The sequence below is a fragment of the Cryptomeria japonica genome, unplaced genomic scaffold (genome assembly GCF_030272615.1).
Source record: "Cryptomeria japonica unplaced genomic scaffold, Sugi_1.0 HiC_scaffold_35, whole genome shotgun sequence".
Lineage (NCBI taxonomy): Eukaryota > Viridiplantae > Streptophyta > Pinopsida > Cupressales > Cupressaceae > Cryptomeria > Cryptomeria japonica.
The window spans coordinates 37,501-52,500 of NW_026728857.1; the positions used below are offsets into that span (position 1 = coordinate 37,501).

General features: G+C 59.7%; 1 non-coding gene across 1 annotated transcript; it reads right to left on the minus strand.

Annotated features, from left to right (window-relative positions):
• Positions 1-3,223: 3,223 nt before the first annotated feature.
• LOC131862038 (5S ribosomal RNA) lies at positions 3,224-3,342 on the minus strand. The gene has a single exon (XR_009361066.1). It is a non-coding gene; the product is annotated as a 5S ribosomal RNA (ribosomal RNA).
• Positions 3,343-15,000: the final 11,658 nt, after the last annotated feature.

Consider the following 15,000-nt stretch of genomic DNA (forward strand, 5'->3'; position numbering starts at 1 on the left):
ATCTCATTTTTTTTTGCCTTTTTCTGGAAATTAGTGAAGGCAGCGCATCAAAGGTGCGCACCTCGCTGCCCACCACGGTGCGCAACGCCGGTGGGCACCCGGGAGTGCTTCGAAGTGTGCTCCAAGGTGCTGCGTGCACGTTGTCGGAGCCCGGTTTGCCCCGGGTGCGCACCTCGCGTGCACCTTCGTCGGGGTGGGCACCTTGGCTGGGTTTGCCCCGGCTGCGCTCCGAAGCGGGGTTATTGGAGCGCCGCCTCTTTTTTTGTCGGAGCGTTTGGTGGGGTTTCTCGCATTGGCTCTTCCGAGGCCCGGTTGCCACCCTGGCGCGCACGAAGTCGGAAGTAGGGTTAATTGCCCGGGTGCGCACCTTTGCCAGGGTGGGCACCTTACCTGGGCTGCGCACCAGGGCGGGCTCAAGATGGCACGCGCGTTCCGTTTTTTTCACTATCTTTCAAAACGGAAATTTTAAAATCTCCTTTTTTTTTTGCCTTTTCTGGAAATTAGTGAAGGCAGCGCATCAAAGGTGCGCACCTCGCTGCCCACCTTGGTGTGCTCTGAGGTGCGCACCCGGGAGCGCTACGAAGTGTGCTCCAAGGTGCGGCGTGCACGTTGTCGGAGCCCGGTTTGCCCCGGGTGCGCACCTCGCCTGCACCTTGGCCGGGGTGGGCACCTTGGCTGGGTTTGCCCAGGGTGCGCTCCGAAGCGGGGTTACTGGAGCGCCCCCTCTTTTTTTGTCAGAGCGTTTGGTGGGGTTTCTCGCATTGGCTCTTCCCAGGCCCGGTTGTTGGGTGCGCTCCCACCCTGGCGCGCGCGAAGTTGGAAGTTGGGTTAATTGCCCGGGCGCGCACCTTCGCCAGGGTGGGCACCTTGGTGCGCACACCTTGGCTGGGCTGCGCACCAGGGCGGGCTCAAGATGGCACCAGCATTCCCTTTTTCTCACTATCTTTCAAAACGGAAATTTTAAAATCTCGTTTTTTTTTTGCCTTTTATGGAAATTAGTGAAGGCATCGCATCAAAGGTGCGCACCTCGCTGCCCACCTTGGTGTGCTCCGAGGTGCCCACCACGGTGCGCAACGCCGGTGCGAACCCGGGAGCGCCCCGATGTGTGCTCCAAGGTGCGGCGTGCACGAAGTCGGACCCCGGTTTGCCCCGGGTGCGCACCTCGCGTGCACCTTGGTGCGCACACCTTGGCTGGGTTGCGCGGCCTGGTGGGCACCATGGTGCGCACCAAGGAGCGCTCCGAAGTGTGCTCCAAGGTGCGGCGTGCACGAAGTCGGAGCCCGGTTTGCCCCGGGTACGCACCTCGCGTGCACCTTCGCCGGGGTGGGCACCTCGGCTGGGTTGCGCGCCCTGGTGCGCACCAAGGAGCGCTCCGAAGTGTGCTCCAAGGTGCGGCGTGCACGAAGTCGGAGCCCGGTTTGCCCCGGGTGCGCACCTTCGCCGCGGTGCGCACCATGGCGTGCACGAAGTCGGAGCCCGGTTTGCCCCGGGTGCGCACCTCGCGTGCACCTTCGGCGGGGTTGCGCGCCCTGGTGGGCACCATGGTGCGCACCAAGGAGCGCTCCGAAGTGTGCTCCAAGGTGCGGCGTGCACGAAGTCGGAGCCCGGTTTGCCCCGGGTGCGCACCTCGCGTGCACCTTCGGCGGGGTTGCGCGCCCTGGTGGGCACCATGGTGCGCACCAAGGAGCGCTCCGAAGTGTGCTCCAAGGTGCGGCGTGCACGAAGTCGGAGCCCGGTTTGCCCCGGGTGCGCACCTCGCGTGCACCTTCGCCGCGGTGGGCACCATGGCGTGCACGAAGTCGGAGCCCGGTTTGCCCCGGGTGCGCACCTCGCGTGCACCTTCGCCGGGGTGGGCACCTCGGCTGGGTTGCGCGCCCTGGTGCGCACCAAGGAGCGCTCCGAAGTGTGCTCCAAGGTGCGGCGTGCACGAAGTCGGAGCCCGGTTTGCCCCGGGTGCGCACCTCGCGTGCACCTTCGCCAGGGTGGGCACCTCGGTGCGCACACCTTCTCAATGTTTTCTTGCCTTTTCTGGAAATTGGTGAAGGCAGCGCATCAAAGGTGCGCACCTCGGTGTGCTCCGAGGTGCGAACCCGAGAGCGCTCCGAGGTGCCCACGAAGTCGAAAGTCGGGTTAATTGCATTGTTTTCCCCGGGTGCGCTCCGAGGTGCGCAACATCGGCGCGCACCAAGGAGGGCTCCGAAGTGTGCTCCAAGGTGCGCACGATGGCGTGCACCTCTGGTGCGCACGATTCGGAGCTCGGTTTGACCGGGGTGCGCACACCTTGGCTGGGTTGCGCACCTTTTGTGCGCTCCAAGGTGCGCACGAAGTCGGAGCTCGGTTTGCCCCGGGTGCGCACCTTCGCCAGGGTGCGCACCTTGATGCGCACGCCTTGGCTGGGCTGCGCACCTTGGTGGGCGCCATGGTGCGCACCTTTCGTGCGCTCCAAGGTGCGCACGAAGTCGGAGCTCGGTTTGCCCCGGGTGCGCACCTTGGTGGGCGCCATGGTGCACTCCGAGGTGCCCAAGATTGGTGCGCACCAAGGAGCGCTCCGAAGTGCGCTCCAAGGTGCGCGCGAAGTCGAAAGTTGGGTTAATTGTCCGGTTTGCCTCGGGTGCGCACCTTGCGTGCACCTTCGCCAGGGTGGGCGCCTTGGTGCGCACACCTTGGCTGGGCTGCGCACACCTTGGCACCCGCGTTTCCTTCATTTTAAATTTTTTTTTTTTACAATCTCTCAAGTGGGAAATTCTATAATCTCAACTTTTTTTGCCTTTTCAGGAAACTTTTGAATGGAGCGCATCATTGGTGCGCTCCGAAGTGTGCTCCAAAGCTCTCTCCAGCTGCGTGCACCTGCCCCGGCCGCGCACCCGGCCCCGCCCAGCTTCGCTCACCTGTCCCGGGCGTCTGGTGCGGAACCTTAGAGTAAGAAACATCACCGTGCACCTTGGCCAACGTGCGCGACTCGACCGAGCGCGCACTGGCCGAGGTGCACACCGATTTCACCTGGGTGCGCGCGCAGCACCTCGGGCGCACCGGGGTGCGCGCACAACGCCCGGGTTGCACCGTGGCCTGTGTGCTCGGGGCGCCTCGGGTGCGCGCTCGGTGTCGCCCCCGCGCGCGCGGTAGTGCGGGCAGCGCACCCCGGCCCGGCCCGGCCCCGACGAGAACGCAAACGGGCAAAAGGTTTATTCAAATAGCATTGCGACGCCCGGCGAAAAACTAAAAAAGGGTGCAACACCGGGACTTCCCGGGAGGTCACCCATCCCAGTACTACTCCGGCCCAAGCGCGCTTAACTGCGGAGTTCTGATGGGATCCGGTGCACTAACGCTGGTATGATCGCACCCGTTATGAGCTTGTCGCAGTGTGTACTTAGCAAACCGCGACCCACGTGCGAATCCACCCCGGCCACCCACCCCCGTCGAGGTGCACACCCTCCCTCGCGAAGTGCGCCCCGTTCGCCAAGTGTGAGCCCTGCCCGGGTGCGCGCACCTTGCTAGGGCGTCGGGTGTGCACCCGGCCCGGCCTACGTGCGTGCACCTGGAGGGGGCGTCGTGTGCGTGCAGTGTCCCGTCTGCAACGCGGTGCCCACACACCACCTCGGGCGCAACGACCTGCGCTCACATGTGGGCCGAGTGCACCTTGGTGCATGTTCGGGGCGCCTCGGGTGCACGCTCGATCTTGCCCTGGTGCACCAAGGCGCTCGGTTTGCCCCGGGTGCGCACTTGGTGCAAGGTGGGCACCCAAAATAGGGATCAAGCACCAAAACACAAGTTTCGGGATGCAAAATGGGACCCAAGGACCACAAATGCGTTCCAAGACCCATGATGGGTCCACGAGAACAAAAATGTGTTCCGAGACTTAATAAACAAATATTGGGTTTTAGGAGAAGAAACATGCTCTGATGCCCAAAACGAGAATCGACCCCGAAAAGGCCACAGGCCAAAAGTGGGATGCGAGACAAAAAAAAATGGGACCCGAGGACCAAAATTGGGTTCCCAGGTCGAAGACAGGGCAACCGGACAAGAAACGACCTCTAAGGCTCGAAATGAGTCCCGACGACTAAAACTTGACAAGAAGCACCCATCAGGCACCCAACTCGACACCCATGGGATGCCGACCCACCCGGGCTTCCACCTAGCACACCTTGGCACCCACCCACCCTCGCACCCAACCTCGCACCCAACTTAGCACCTTTGAACCCACATTGGCACTCACCCTGACCCTGGCACCTTGGAACCCACATTGGCACTCACCTTGACCCTGGCACCCACCTTTGCACTCACCTTGGGACCCACCCTGGCTCCCACCTCGGCACCCACCCAGACACCCACCTTGGTTCCTTGGCACCCACCTTGGATCCTTGGCACCCACCCCGACACCCACCTTGGCACGCAACTTGGCTACTTGCCACCCACCTTGGCTCCTTGACGCCCACCCCGACAACCACCCCGTGACCTACCCTGGCTAGGGTTGGTGCACACCCACCCTGGTGCCCACCTTGGCACCCACCCTATGACCCACCTTGGCACGCACCTTAGTACCCACCCCGTTACCCACCCTAGGACCCACCCCGTGACCCACCTTGGCCAGGGTGGGTGCACCCACCCTGGTGCCCACCTTGGCACCCACCCATCCTAGCACCCAGCCTGTGACCGGGCTTGGAACCCAACCTTGCACCCGCACCCGTCTTGGCCAGTGTGGGTGCGCACCCATCCTGGCACCCACGTTGTGACACACCCTTTAACCCACGCACCCTAGCACCCACGTTGGCACCCACCTTGGAACCCAACCTAGCAACTTGGCACCCACCCCGTGACCCACCTTGGCATCCACCATAGCAGTCGCCGACTTGGCACCCACCTCGGCACCCACCTTGACACTTGTGGACCCACCTTGCCACTCACCCTAGCATCGACCCATCCTAGCACCCACCCTGGCACCTTTGCACCCTAGCACTCACCCATCCTAGCACCTAACCTGTGACCCACCTTGACACTCACCCTCGCACCCACCTTGGAACCCAACCTAGCACCCACCCACCCTGACACCAACCCTAGCACCTACCCACCCTTGCACCCACCCTGTGACCCATCTTGGCACCCACCCATCCTACCACTCAACCTATCACCCACCTTCTCACCCACCTTGGCATCCACCTTAGCACCCACCCACACTGGCACCTTGGCACCCACCTCGGGCAAGGTGGGTGCACACCCACCCTGGCACCCAATTTAGAACCCACCGAGCATGTTACCCACCTTGGCACCCACATTGCAGCCCACCCTAGTACCCACCCTATGACCCACATTGGCATCCACACCCTAGCACCCAGGCACCTCGACACCCGCCTTGACACCCACCCTAGCACTGAACCTGTGACCCACCTTGGAACTCACCCTAGAACCCACCCACCCTGTGAACCACCTTGGCATCCACCTTAGCACCCACCCACCTTGGCACCCACTCTAGCACTCACCCATCCTAACACCCAACTTGTTACCCACCTTGGCACCCGCCCTCGCGTCCACCTTGAAACCCACCCTAGCACCCACCCACGCAGGAGCCCACCTTGGCACCCAACCTAACACCCACGCATCCTGGCACCCAACTTGTGACCCACCTTGGAACCCACCCTAGTACCCACCTTTGAACCCACTATATCACCAACCCACCTTGGCACCCACCCTATGACCCTCTTTGGAATCCACCCTAGCACGCACCCACCCTGGCACCCACCATGGAGCGCACCCTAGCACCCACCCACCTCGGCACGCACCTCAACACCCACCTTGGTGTGCGCACTGCGCCAACCTCTCAAAGACCCTATGTGGTGCGCTCCAAAGTGTACACCTTTGGTGCGCTCCAAGGTGCGCACCTTTGGTGCACACCAAGGTGCACACCAAAGTGTGCACCGAGGTGAGCACCAAAGTGCACTCCAGGGTGCACACCAAGGCGTGCACCTTTGGTGCGGTCAATGCAAACGAATTCGGAAGTTGGGGTCGATGTCCTAATCGCTGCTGCAGACTACACGTATGAGAATCGGACAAATAGCTTTATATAGGGGAGGTGTTGCGTTTGATGGGTCGACTCCCCTGGTTGTGTGCACTGCACCAACTTCAAAGACCCTGTCTTGTTTAAGAAGTCAAAAGTTGGGGTGGATGTCCTAATCATTGCTGCAGTCTACGCATGTATGAGAATCAGACAAATAGCTTATATAGGGGAGGTGTTGCATTCGGTGGGTTGACTCCCCTGGTTGTGCGCACTGCGCCAACCTCAAAGACCCCGCATAGCAGAAGAAGTCGGAAGTCGGATTTTGGTGAGCACCAAGGCGTGCACCTTTGGTGCGGTCAACGCAGACGAATTCAGAAGTTGGGGTGGATGTCCTAATCGTTGTTGCAGGCTACACATGTATGAGAATCAGACAAATAGCTTATATAGGGGAGGTGTTGGGTTTGATGGGTCAACTCCCTTGGTTGTGCGCATTACGCCAACCTCAAAGACCTTGTTTTCGTTAAGAAGTCAAAAGTTGGGGTCAATGTCCTAATGGCTCCTGCAGGCTACACATGTATGAGAATCGGACAAATAGCTTATATAGGGGAGGTGTTGGGTTTGATGGGTCGACTCCCCTGGTTGTGCGCATTACGTCAACCTCAAAGACCTTGTTTTCGTTAAGAAGTCAAAAGTTGGGGTCGATGTCCTAATTGCTCCTGTAGACTACACATGTATGAGAATCAGACAAATAGCTTATATAGGGGAGGTGTTGGGTTTGATGGGTTGACTCCCCTAGTTGTTCGCATTACACCAACCTCAAAGACCTTGTTTTCGTTTAGAAGCCGAAAGTTGGGGTCGATGTCCTAATTGCTCCTGCAGGCTACGCATGTATGAGAATCAGACAAATAGCTTATATAGGGGAGGTGTTGGGTTTGATGGGTCGACTCCCCTGGTTGTGCGCATTGCGCCAACCTCAAAGACCCTGCATTGCGGATGAAGTCGAAAGTCAGAGTTTGGTGTGCTACAAGGTGTGGTCGAAGGTGCTCACCTAGGTGTGCACCTTTGGAGCACAGGAAAAGTGCCCTCCAAAAGTGCGCACCTTTGGAGTGCACAAAAGTGCCCTCCAAAAGTGCGCACCTTTGGAGCGCAGAAAAGTGCCCTCCAAAAAGTGCCCTCCAAAAGTGCGCACCTTTGGAGCGCAGAAAAGTGCCCTCCAAAAGTGCGCACCTTTGGAGCGCAGAAAAGTGCCCTCCAAAAAGTGCCCTCCAAAAGTGCGCACCTTTGGAGCGCAGAAAAGTGCCCTCCAAAAGTGCGCACCTTTGGAGCGCAGAAAAGTGCCCTCCAAAAAGTGCCCTCCAAAAGTGCGCACCTTTGGAGCGCAGAAAAGTGCCCTCCAAAAAGTGCCCTCCAAAAGTGCGCACCTTTGGAGCGCAGAAAAGTGCCCTCCAAAAAGTGCCCTCCAAAAGTGCGCACCTTTGGAGCGCAGAAAAGTGCCCTCCAAAAAGTGCCCTCCAAAAGTGCGCACCTTTGGAGCGCAGAAAAGTGCCCTCCAAAAAGTGCCCTCCAAAAGTGCGCACCTTTGGAGCGCAGAAAAGTGCCCTCCAAAAGTGCGCACCTTTGGAGCGCACAAAAGTGCCCTCCAAAAGTGCGCACTTTTGGTGCGCACCAAGGCGCTGGTTCGGTCGTTGCAGGCGAGTTCGGAAGTTGGGGTCGATGTCCTGAGCGGAGGTGCAAACTACACAGGTGTCGGAATCGGACAAATAGCTTATATAGGGGAGGTGTATGCTTCGATGGGTCGACTCCCCAGGTTGAGCGCACCGCGCCAACCTCAAAGACCCTACGGTATGGATGAAGTCGGAAGTTGGGTCCGATGACCAATTCGATTAGTAGGTATGCTCATGAGGTCGGAATTTGGGTCCGATGACCTGCCATGTGCAGGAAGGCGAATGTTGACACTGTGCGTTGCAAGGTGCACACCAAGGCGCTGGTGCGGTCTTTTTAGTCGAGTTCGGAAGTTGGGGTCGATGTCCTGATCGGAGGTGCAAGCTACACAGGTGTGGGAATCGGACAAATAGCTTATATAGGGGAGGTGTATGCTTCGTTGGGTCGACTCCCCGGGTTGAGCGCACCGCGCCAACCTCAAAGACCCTACGGTATGGATGAAGTCGGAAGTTGGGTCCGATGACCGATTCGATATGTAGGCATACTCGCGAGGTCGGAATTTGGGTCCGATGACCTGCCACGTGCAGGAAGGCGAATGTTGGCACTGTGCGTTGCAAGGTGCGCACCAAGGCGCTGGTTCGGTCGTTGGAGGCGAGTTCGGAAGTTGGGGTCGATGTCTTGATCGGAGGTGCAAACTACACAGGTGTGGGAATCGGACAAATAGCTTATATAGGGGAGGTGTATGCTTCGTTGGGTCGACTCCCCGGGTTGAGCGCACCGCGCCAACCTCAAAGACCCTACGGTATGGATGAAGTCGGAAGTTGGGTCCGATGACCGATTCGATATGTAGGCATACTCGCGAGGTCGGAATTTGGGTCCGATGACCTGCCATGTGCAGGAAGGCGAATGTTGGGACTGTGCGTCGCAAGGTGCGCACCAAGGCGCTGGTGCCGTCGTTGCAGTCGAGTTCGGAAGTTGGGGTCGATGTCCTGGTCAGAGGTGCAAACTACACAGGTGTGGGAATCGGACAAATAGCTTATATAGGGGAGGTGTATGCTTCGATGGGTCGACTCCCTGGGTTGAGCGCACCGCGCCAACCTCAAAGACCCTACAGTATGGATGAAGTCGGAAGTTGGGTCCGATGACCGATTCGATACGTAGGCATATTGGCGAGGTCTGAATTTGTGTCCGATGACCTGCCATGCGCAGGAAGGCGGAATTTGGGTCCGATGACCGAGTTGATGGCGTGCCATGCGCAGAAAGGCGGAATTTGGGTCCGATGACCGAGTTGATGTTGATGGCCCGCCATGCACAGGAAGGCGGAATTTGGGTCCGATGACCGATTTGAAGGCGTGCCATACGCAAAAAGGCGGAGTTTGGGTCCGATGACCGAGTTGATATTGATGGCCCGCCATGCGCAGGAAGGCGGAATTTGGGTCCGATGACCTGACATACGCATGGAGTCCGACTCGGGGGCCGATGTTCGATTCGATGACTTGCATTGTGGGTAAAGTCGGAAGTTGTGGTCTTTGACCCGATTCGATGACCAGACTTCGGCTGCTTGAGAATCGGACAAATAACTTATATAGGGGAGGTAGTGTTCTCGAGCATCCTCCCCCCGTGCCCGTTTATGTCGATTGATGCTGGTGCTCGACTGGTTGGAGCGCTCGGATGCAAAAATCTTGCACCAGGATTTATCGATTGTGATGGACACGGCAAGTCTCCTGATTGCTATGCAGGAGCTCATCGTGAATCTCTATGCGGCCTTGGTATGGACTCGACCTGCGGAATGGTTCGGCAATGGTAGTCGCTCCAACACGTCCTTGCAATGGCCACAGAGGTGATTCGACTAGAGCTCCAGTCTAGCTTTTGGGTTGCTTGGCGGACTGGTATAGCCGCGATCGAGTTCCGGCCATGAACGTTTTAGATAGCTCTTGGGCTTTCTGGGACGGAAGTCGGAAGTTTGGGCTGTTGTCCGATTTGATGACCATTCTTCGGATGTGTGAGAATCGGACAAATAACTTATATAGGGGACTGTGTTGTCTCACGCAGCCCCCTCCGTGCCCCTCTATCTCGACCGATGTTGGTGCTTGAAAGGGTTGGGATCGCTCGGATTTATAAACGTGCACCACCATTTGTCGAGTGTGAGGGACGCGGCAGGTCTCCTAAATGCTATGCGGGCGCTCTCTGAGAATCTCTATCCGGCCTCGACACAGACTAGTCTTGCTGAATGGTTTGGCACTGGTAGTCGATCCAACACGTCGTTGTTGTGGCCGCCTAGGCGATTCGATTCGAGCCCCCGTCTAGCTTTTGGGTTGCTTGGCGGATTTTGCCCTATCCGCAAGTGAGCTCGGTCCCTAAACGTTCGAGAAACCCGATTGCTATGCGCCGACTCTCTTTCTTGCGAGCCTCCATCTAGCTTTTGGGTCTCTACGGAACGGAAGTCGGAATCTGGGACCGTTGTTTGATTCGACGAGGCAGACTACGGTTGTGCGAGAATCGGACAAATAACTTATATAGGGGAGGTGTTGACTGGAGCATTCTCCCCCGTGCCCCTCTAACTCGACCAATGCTGGCGCTCGAACGGTGGTAGCGCTCGGATTTTCATTGAGCGCCAGCATTGGTCGATTTAGAGGGGCATGCGAGATTCCCGAATGCTATGCGAGGGCTCTAACGGAAATGTCTATTGGTTTCGGTATGGATGCAATTGCGAGTGGTTCGGCAAAGGTAGTCGTTCCGATGCGTCCATGTCGTGGCCAAATCGATAATTCGATTTGAGCCCTCGTATAGCATTTGGGTCTCTCGATGTGATTCCGCATTCCAGTCCCTTTGGGCACTGCTTGAGCCGCATCCCAGGGGGTTCCCTTCCCAATAATCTGCCTCGCAACCCGATTGCTATGCGGTGAGGCTCCTCGGCCGCCTCGGAACTATCTGTGTATCAGACGCATCGCGGGATAAGGGGTTGGCAACGGTAGTCGCCCCAAGCGCGTCCGATGCTTGGACCATTCCGAGGCGGCCCTGAAGCCTCTTCCGTCTAGCCGTTGGGTCCTTCTCGCCGCATCCCTCGCCTCGCACCCCGATTGCTATGCGGTGAGGCTCCTCGGCCGCCTCGGAACTATCTGTGTATCGGACGCGTCGCGGGATAAGGGGTTGTCACTGGTAGTCGCCCCAAGCGCGTCCGATGCTTGGACCATTCCGAGGCGGCCCTGAAGCCTCTTCCGTCTAGCCGTTGGGTCCTTCTCGCCGCATCCCTCGCCTCGCACCCCGATTGCTATGCGGTGAGGCTCCTCGGCCGCCTCGGAACTATCTGTGTATCGGACGCGTCGCGGGATAAGGGGTTGTCATTGGTAGTCGCCCCAAGCGCGTCCGATGCTTGGACCATTCCGAGGCGGCCCTGAAGCCTCTTCCGTCTAGCCGTTGGGTCCTTCTCGCCGCATCCCTCGCCTCGCACCCCGATTGCTATGCGGTGAGGCTCCTCGGCCGCCTCGGAACTATCTGTGTATCGGACGCGTCGCGGGATAAGGGGTTGTCACTGGTAGTCGCCCCAAGCGCGTCCGATGCTTGGACCATTCCGAGGCGGCCCTGAAGCCTCTTCCGTCTAGCCGTTGGGTCCTTCTCGCCGCATCCCTCGCCTCGCACCCCGATTGCTATGCGGTGAGGCTCCTCGGCCGCCTCGGAACTATCTGTGTATCGGACGCGTCGCGGGATAAGGGGTTGTCACTGGTAGTCGCCCCAAGCGCGTTCGATGCTTGGACCATTCCGAGGCGGCCCTGAAGCCTCTTCCGTCTAGCCGTTGGGTCCTTCTCGCCGCATCCCTCGCCTCGCACCCCGATTGCTATGCGGTGAGGCTCCTCGGCCGCCTTGGAACTATCTGTGTATCGGACGCGTCGCGGGATAAGGGGTTGTCACTGGTAGTCGCCCCAAGCGCGTCCGATGCTTAGACCATTCCGAGGCGGACCCGAAGCCTCTTCCGTCTAGCCGTTGGGTCCTTCTCGCCGCATCCTTCGCCTCGCACCCCGATTGCTATGCGGTGAGGCTCCTCGGCCGCCTCGGAACTATCTGTGTATCGGACGCGTCGCGAGATAAGGGGTTGTCACTGGTAGTCGCCCCAAGCGCGTCCGATGCTTGGACCATTCCGAGGCGGACCCGAAGCCTCTTCCGTCTAGCCGTTGGGTCCTTCTCGCCGCATCCCTCGCCTCGCACCCCGATTGCTATGCGGTGAGGCTCCTCGGCCGCCTTGGAACTATCTGTGTATCGGACGCGTCGCGGGATAAGGGGTTGTCACTGGTAGTCGCCCCAAGCGCGTCCGATGCTTGGACCATTCCGAGGCGGACCCGAAGCCTCTTCCGTCTAGCCGTTGGGTCCTTCTCGCCGCATCCCTCGCCTCGCACCCCGATTGCTATGCGGTGAGGCTCCTCGGCCGCCTTGGAACTATCTGTGTATCGGACGCGTCGCGGGATAAGGGGTTGTCACTGGTAGTCGCCCCAAGCGCGTCCGATGCTTGGACCATTCCGAGGCGGACCCGAAGCCTCTTCCGTCTAGCCGTTGGGTCCTTCTCGCCGCATCCCTCGCCTCGCACCCCGATTGCTATGCGGTGAGGCTCCTCGGCCGCCTTGGAACTATCTGTGTATCGGACGCGTCGCGGGATAAGGGGTTGTCACTGGTAGTCGCCCCAAGCGCGTCCGATGCTTGGACCATTCCGAGGCGGCCCCGAAGCCTCTTCCGTGTAGCCGTTGGGTCCTTCTCGCCGCATCCCTCGCCTCGCACCCCGATTGCTATGCGGTGAGGCTCCTCGGCCGCCTTGGAACTATCTGTGTATCGGACGCGTCGCGGGATAAGGGGTTGTCACTGGTAGTCGCCCCAAGCGCGTCCGATGCTTGGACCATTCCGAGGCGGCCCCGAAGCCTCTTCCGTGTAGCCGTTGGGTCCTTCTCGCCGCATCCCTCGCCTCGCACCCCGATTGCTATGCGGTGAGGCTCCTCGGCCGCCTTGGAACTATCTGTGTATCGGACGCGTCGCGGGATAAGGGGTTGTCACTGGTAGTCGCCCCAAGCGCGTCCGATGCTTGGACCATTCCGAGGCGGACCTGAAGCCTCTTCCCTCTAGCCGTTGGGGCTTTCTCGCCGCATCCCTCGCCTCGCACCCTGATTGCTATGCTGTGAGGCTCCTCGGCCGCCTTGGAACTATCTGTGTATCGGACGCATCGCGGGATAAGGGGTTGGCAGTGGTAGTCGCCCCAAGCGCATCCGATGCTTGGACCATTCCGAGGCGGCCCTGCAGCCTCTTCCGTCTAGCCGTTGGGGCCATCTCGCCGCATCCCCCACCTCGCACCACGATTGCTATGCGGTGAGGCTCCTTGGCCGCCTCGGAACTATCTGTGTATCGGACGCATCGCGGGATAAGGGGTTGTCACTGGTAGTCGCCCCAAGCGCGTCCGATGCTTGGACTATTCCGAGGCGGCCCTGCAGCCTCTTCCGTCTAGCCGTTGGGGCCATCTCGCTGCATCCCCCACCTCCTCGGCCGCCTCGGAACTATCTGTGTATCGGACGCATCGCGGGATAAGGGGTTGGCAGTGGTAGTCGCCCCAAGCGCGTCCGATGCTTGGACTATTCCGAGGCAGCCCTGCAGCCTCTTCCGTCTAGCCTTTGGGGCCATCTCGCCGCATCCCTCGCCTCGCACCCCGATTGCTATGCGGTGAGGCTCCTCGGCCGCCTGGGAACTATCTTCGTATCGGACGCATCGCGGGATAAGGGGTTGTCACTGGTAGTCGCCCCAAGCGCGTCCGATGCTTGGACTATTCCGAGGCGGCCCTGTGGCCTCTTCCGTCTAGCCGTTGGGGCCATCTCGCCGCATCCCCCACCTCGCACCCCGATTGCTATGCGGTGAGGCTCTTCGGCCGCCTTGGAACTATCTTCGTATCGGACGCATTGCGGGATAAGGGGTTGTCACTGGTAGTGGCCCCAAGCGCGTCCGATGCTTGGACTATTCCGAGGCGGCCCTGCAGCCTCTTCCGTCTAGCCGTTGGGGCCATCTCGCCGCATCCCCCACCTCGCACCCCGATTGCTATGCGGTGAGGCTCCTCGGCCGCCTTGGAACTATCTTCGTATCGGACGCATCGCGGGATAAGGGGTTGTCACTGGTAGTCGCCCCAAGCGCGTCCGATGCTTGGACTATTCCGACGCGGCCCTGTGGCCTCTTCCGTCTAGCCGTTGGGGCCATCTCGCCGCATCCCCCACCTCGCACCCCGATTGCTATGCGGTGAGGCTCCTCGGCCGCCTTGGAACCATCTTCGTATCGGACGCATCGCGGGATAGGGGGCTGTCACTGGTAGTCGCCCCAAGCGTGTCCGATGCTTGGACCATTCCTAGGCGGCCCTGAAGCCTCTTCCGTCTAGCCGTTGGGGCCTTCCCGCCCCATCCCTCGCCTCGCACCCCCGATTGCTATGCGGTGAGGCTCCTCGGCCGCCTTGGAACCATCTGTGTATCGGACGCATCGCGGGATAAGGGGTTGGCACTGGCAGTCGCCCCAAGCGCGTCCGATGCTTGGACCATTCCGAGGTGGCCCTGAAGCCTCTTCCGTCTAGCCGTTGGGGCCTTCCCGCCCCATCCCTCGCCTCGCACCCCGATTGATATGCGGTGAGGCTCCTCGGCCGCCTTGGAACTATCTGTGTATCGGACGCATCGCGGGATAAGGGGTTGGCACTGGTAGTCGTCCCAATCGCATCCGATGCTTGGACCATTCCGAGGCGGCCCTGCAGCCTCTTCCGTTTAGCCGTCGGGGCCTTCCCGCCGCATCCCTCGCCTCGCATCCCGATTCCTATGCGGTGAGTCTTCTCGGCCGCCGCGGAACTATACCTGTTATTGCTACTGCATCCTTCGGCTGGTAACCTCCTCTGCCGCCTTGGAACGTTCTCTTTGTCGGACGCGTCGCGGGATAAGGGGTTGGCACTGGTAGTCGCCCCAAGCGCGCCCGATGCATAGACCGCTCCGAGTCGACCTTGCTTTCAGCCTCTCACATGCATAGACCTCTCTGAGTCGACCCTGCAGCCTCTCACGTTTAGCCTTTGGAATCTCGCCTCACAACATGATTGCTATCCTTGATGCATCCCTTGCCTCGAGCCCTGATTGCTTTCTTGGCTGCATCCCTCCTCTCCTCACAGCCCGGTTGTCATCACTGCTTCATCCGTCGCTTCATGCATTCTGGCTGCTGGGCCCTTCCCACCGCACACCTCGATTGCTATCTCTTCTGCATCACACACCCCGATTGCTATCTCTGCTACATCCCTCGGCTCTCACTTCTGCATCCTTCGCCTCACACCTCGATTGCTATCAATGCTGCATCCGTAACCT